The following is a 6,471-nucleotide window of genomic DNA, read 5'->3' as shown; positions in this document are numbered from 1 at the left end:
CTATTGGAACTATTCAAAAGAAGTTTTAAAATTCCTACAAGCTTCGCTTTGCCCATTAAATAGTACATGCACTATGGTTTCTTGGACCATTTTCCTAATAAATAGGTAGATGCAGTCTTTTTCTCAAAAGCTGTTTAAGACTTTGGCACTGCAAAACATGAGCACAAAAGCCCGAGCAATTTCATATCCTTCTTTGCATTATAGTATAAACTCTAATGCTTAGCTTTTTACTACTCAAATTTCATTCCATGGTATATAATTAACCAATAGGTTCTACACACAGTAACTAATTGTTGAGTGCCTAGGTCTTCCATAAACCTATACCCAACTTTGAAAGTACTCAGATTTGTGTCATGTCTAGTCATACTTTTTGATATACAGTATTTTGGAAACACCTTACACCTGAACTATAAAATCTAAAATGAGCTGTTGGAGTCCTGGATGGTACTGCTGTATTAGATGAGTGTACAAACTGCTGCAAATGGCATAGTTGCCAGTTAGTGTCCAAATTGCCTCCATACTCTGAAGGAACCAAAACCTCTGATCTTAGAAGCTGCCTGGTTAGTATCTGAGTGGGAGACTGTCAGAGAGTACCAAGTGTGGTAGGCCAGATGCAGAGAACAGTATATTCACAAAGGTCCTCTTTGTTTACTACAGGGTCCTCAAACTTTTTAAGCAGAGGGCTGGTTCATGGTCCCTCAGACTGTTGGGGGCAGACTACAGTTCAAATCCTATGCACACTATACATACCTTACTTGTAATGCAAAAAAAAAAATGAAAGGACAATACAATATTTAAAATGAAGAACAATTTTAACCAACATAAACTTACCAGTATTTCAATGGGAACTCTGTGCCAGCTTTTGGCTGATGAGATAGTCACGTTAATTAGGATTGTTGTTGTTGTGTTCAGGGTTCAGGGTGACTCTAAGTCTAAAGTTTTGGGTGGGGTCTGGGTAAATAAACTTGGAGGGCTGCATCCGGCCTACAGACCTTAGTTTGGGGACCCCTGGTTTACTACAAAGCATTGCTGCAAATTACAGCCAAAAATGTTTTTGTTCTGTAGTGTGCTTTGCTTCTATCTCATGCTTGTAACATTAACATGCTTATGGTACTCAGTCAAGGTATCATGGTAATATTAAGGGGAAATTTTTCTTTTGCTGTCCAAACAAATTGTCATTTCACATTCAAATATAAATTGTTTGTTGTGTGCTTTCAAGCCGTTTCAATCTACGGCAACCCCACTGTGCAGTTTTCTTGGCAAGATTTGTTTGGAGTGGCTTTATCCATACGTTTCTTTGAGTGTGAGAGAGTGTAACCTGGCCAAGGAAACCAGTGAGCAGAGATGTAGACCCTGGTCTGCAGAGTTCTAGTCCAGCACCCGAACTACTACAATATGTTGTCTATCAATAAATACACATTGTATACTTACTGAAGTGTCCAAAAATTTGTATATCATATGACCGGGTCTTTCAGCTTGATCGTTAAAACTGATAATCTTTCAGTTACTTGTCTTGGTTCACTTAAAATACCTTGATCATGTAATGGAAGAAAGGGGACCAGCATATTTCACTCTTATTCTTTGACAAATAGCAGAAGTGAATGCTCTGCTGGAGGTTTTTTGTTTTTAATGACAAAGAGTTGGTGAAAACAAAAATCAATAATATGTTTTAATAGTATTTCCAGAGGTTTGCAATAATTGGTTTTATATGCAATTATTATTAATGAATTGGTGTCTTTACTAACTAAGGTGTTAATACATTACATGAGAATTTTAATTCATTGAGGAATACCATCATATCTTTCTGTGGTGCAGCTAACTTTTCACTAACTGTTATAGTTAAATAGATGTGGTAGCAGGAAACGGTGGAGAAGAAATTGTGCCAGTGAGTAGTGGATAAGCTGCTGATCTCATCCCAGGAGAAAGGCTGAGCATAAATACAATCAATCAATCAACGAATAAAGTGTTTCCCTATGCTGTGATCTGTGCTGTTTTTTAATCATGTTTTAAAATAGCTATCTCTCTTTTTTGAGAAATAATAGTTCCTTTCATAAAATTGTAATATGAGTGGCTTTTGAACTTTTCAGAGTTTTGGAATCATAGCAAATTACTTTTTTAAAAGTTAACATTCCAAGCTGTCTTTTCCATCACACCTTGTTCTATTTGTTAAATTTATTTTTTTTCCATTACAAATTGTGCTCACAGAATTCTAACCAGCACTCATAAAAGCAATAATTCATTATCTGGGACTGATATACCATCTTTTCAGGAATGAAATAACAGCGTATAAAATGTATCCCTACATTAGGAAGGTGAATGTGGAGAGACAGAGGTCAGAAGAAAAGTTCTTACAGAGCTCTCTGAAGAGCTTAATTATAGACATCTACCTGAACCAGTTTAAAATTCTTGTGGGTGATGGAACAGAAATTATGCCAGTTTGACAAGGAAGGTATTCAGCAATGTGCATCATTATGAGGGTTACATTATGGTATTCAAATTTCCTGTTTCCTCTTCATCCCCTTTCTGATTATAGGGGGAGCTGGCCAGCCCTTTTCATATTTGTAATGACCACAAATAATTTTAGTAAGGGGACCAAAAGCCTCATTCAACCAAAGTGTGGAAATCCAGCAGTGGGGAATTGTAGATTTAATAAGCGACCTCTTGAAAAGAAACCTTTCCTTTTATTTCACTCTTATACATGCATTTCTCATGTTTTTTCCTGATCACATTATTTTTAGTGATACTCTCTGATTATAGGTTTCCATTGAAATCCCTGACTAGAAGACCAGTGGGGATGCTAACATGAGCCTCTTGGTTCCCCCTCCCCTCTACGTTACATGCAAATCTATGATCGATAGATATTACCAGGGAGCCTTGTAAATGGCTGCATCTCAGACCCAAGACCAAATGTCAGGCAACCACAGAGAGCCGAGAAATCACAGTACACCAGGCATGGGCAAATTTCAGCCAGTAGGCTATTAGGAATTGTGGGAGTTGAAGTCCAAAACACCTGGAGGGCCGAAGCTTGCCCATGCAGCAGTAGATGTTGCATCTGTTGGGTATTTCCCTTATTTGATTCACCTTTTATGTGCAAAACATGTGTGTTAGAAACAGGAATGTTTTCAGTATGTTTAAAAAGTACTCTATTAATAAAAACATAAAGGAATGCAGGTTTATAGATGATTGTATTAGAAGCTTCTATAGGCCCAGATCCCTTGCTTTTCTTTTGATACAGCATAGCATTGGAAGATGCTATTAATACATCTTCTCACAGAGATGTGATGGCTCTTCCTCACAGCTGCACTAATTCTGTGCTGACAGCTGGCATTTTAAGCGTTCAAGAACTTATGATTGCCTTCTGACCATGTATTCTGATGGAACTGACCTGGACAAGCTTAATGCTGCTTGATGTCATCTGGGACATAAAATTGTCAGTGACTATTTCTCCTAAGAGGCTATATTCTGCTCTGGCAGTGAGTCCTGAAAATGTAAGTTGGGTGTCTTAGATGTCAAATAAATGTAATCTATACAATGCCACACTTTTCTCATGAAATCTATGGAAAATGCCCTCTTTGGAAATAATTTTTAGAATAGCTGAGATCTTCCATGGGATTCCAGCATATAGTTGTGATTTGAAATGTAGTGTGCATTGGTTTGCCATTAAGAAAGTCTTCACTGCCTCATCTAAAGCTTGCCTTTCTGTTGTCATGGGACTTAAAATCCTGAGTTCAGCCTTGTGTTCTTACATTGGGAGAAAGGTAAGATAAAAATAAAGTAAATAAAAATAAATAATAAATGTTGGAACTATTGGTTCAGATAGGGATATACCTATGTATATGGGCAATCTCGGTTGTACATGTAGATATCACTTCAAGGTTGTGTGCAACACTTCAGTACATGAATCTGTACATATTTTTACTAAAGCAACTAACTGATTGGTATAGATCAGACATGCCATTTCAATGCATGAACAAGAATCTTCAGGGTATATAGGAAGACATTCCTTTAGTTACGCTCAAGATTTAAGAGCAGTTCCTTAAAAGCATTTGTTTTTGGTTATGGGACTGTAATATTATACATATGACTTTAAATTCAAAATAGCAAGGATCAGCAAAACTATCAAAACCAAAGTGGTCATTTAAAAGATGCTGAGTTTTTGTACATAAAAGGAGGGAGACTTCTGGCCCATCTCTTTCTATGAACCTAGGAGACATCTACAATCTACTGGAGAGGGCCTTCTCTTGGTCCCACCACTCATTCAAGCACATTTGGTGGGACCACGGGAGAGGGTCTTTTTGGTGACTGCTCCCAGGCTGTGGAACTCCCTCCCAAGAGAACTAGAATGGCCCCATCCCTGCTGGCCTTCCGCAAGCAAGTCAAGACCTTCCTCTGCCAACAGGCTTTTATGGAAGGGGAAGCCCTGGGGAGGGTGGGTGGGATTGGTGGAGATGTGAGTTTTAAAGTCCATTTTAATGTATTTGCTGTATTTTAATTCTGTTTTCACCACACTGTTATTTTTTAATTGTTTTTAAACTTTTATATTGCTCTTTTTAAATCGTTTAATGTGGATAGATGTTAGCTGGGTAGATTCTTCCATCTGTCACTGGGTTTCTCAGTTGAAGCAGGAGAAGAAGCTCCACTTTTGAAGTCAGATCAGTCATCAGCAGTGGTGTAGTCAGTCCACAGTTTTCAACAGAGGTGGGCAAGGTTGCTGCAATTCCAATTGAAATTCCCACTATCTCTAATAAGTGGTGAATCATGCATAGTGAATGGTGGGAAACACTGGAAGATGCAGTTTAGCAATATGTAGGGAGCCATACCTTTTGTGTATCATTGGTTTATAGTTCTGGAATAATGATATCATTTGCATCTATACTCTCATCAATTTTCTTGTTCCCTTTGTATTTAGTTGCAACTCTCACAATGACAGCATAGAGAGATGTATTTTCCAAGCAATGATATATTGTGAGTATTCTTGATGTAATGCTTATAGAGATTAGGGGCACTTGGCCTTCAGTAGGCTATTGCAATGCATTTGTTTTATAAAATATTTGTGATGGAAATTATCAGGGCTGGTTTATTGACATGAATTAATCAGCTCTTTGGTTATTTGTTTGTTTGTATATTTTTTGATTCTTGGAGCCATGCCACTGGGAAACATCAAGATGTCAGTATGCCTGCCCTTCAGAATTTTAACATAACATTGCTGGTGATTGTAGGTAATAGTGAATAGTGTGTTTTACCTGTTTCATGAAAGGAAGATATGAAAGGGGTGATGCCATCCTCACTTGTGCAATGGTTGCAGGAGCATTTTTGCAGTTTGTGTATAATCTGAGCACTTTCATTCAGTGTCTTCAGGTTATCTGCTATGCAGAAAGCTTCCAGAGAGTGAAGTTAGTCAGGGGGGACTTTCTGGGGAAACATGAATGAAATGACACCCCAGGGCCCATGCCCCTATTGCAGTGGTTCTCAACCTGGGGTCCCCAGATGTTTTTGGCCTACAACTCCCAGAAATCCCAGCCAGTTTACTAGCTGTTAAAATTTCTGGGAGTTGAAGGCCAAAAACATCTGGGGACCCCAGGTTGAGAACCACTGCCCTAATGTCTATGGGGATTTCCTCCATCCTGGCATTTAAGGGTTGTAAAATAGTTTTTTTAACTGTGTAGAATGTAATCCAACTCTTGAAACGTATCAGATATATGGAGTATGGGGACACACTGTACTCCTTAAATGGTAGCAGAGTTTTTCTATAAGAGTTTGCTTTTTACCTTCTTTGGATAAAGCAAATGAGAACTGAATGAGAAGTGAAGGCATGCTGACTTGGTTCTGACTCCAGCTTCAAGAACAAAGTTCATATTGGAAGAAAAATGTTGGCATGATCTACAGTTCTTATTCTCCCCCTCCCCTTAATATTCAGATTATTAACTGTCAAAGCTCTGTGTAGAAAAGATAAAGTGTTTTTCAAAATACTATAAATGAGAATTTTCTATGAAAAAGGGGAGACGCGTATATGTGCATGGAGACCACCCATTCCAAGAAAATGATTTGCAGATTTAGGGAAAGATGCCTGTTTCTAATGATTATAAATGATAGGGTTCTGGATTATAAATGGCCTTACAATATTGCAAAGGATTTATATTTTAGGAGCAGAAGCCTTGAGAACAAGGAATCCAACTAACATTGTCTCATGTTTTAGAACAGTTCTCTGCTCATTGCATATAATTTTGTTTGACCTTACTTTTGTCTATGGACAGCCAAGAATTTAGGCATGGATTGACTACTAGTGGTAAAAGATGCTTAGATTTCATAGATAAAGGTCATATTTAGTTTGTCTTGCCCCATACTTTTAAATTCAAGTTTTGTTCTGGTTCCTGTCTAGCTGACATCAACTAAGCTTCCTTATTGTTATGTGTATGTCACACTTGTTCATAATTTAAGCAAACTGAGTTGACAGGGGAGAAAAAAACACAA

This window comes from Anolis carolinensis, chromosome 4 (assembly GCF_035594765.1).
Source record: "Anolis carolinensis isolate JA03-04 chromosome 4, rAnoCar3.1.pri, whole genome shotgun sequence".
NCBI lineage: Eukaryota > Metazoa > Chordata > Lepidosauria > Squamata > Dactyloidae > Anolis > Anolis carolinensis.
Note: the sequence above shows the minus strand (reverse complement) of the source record.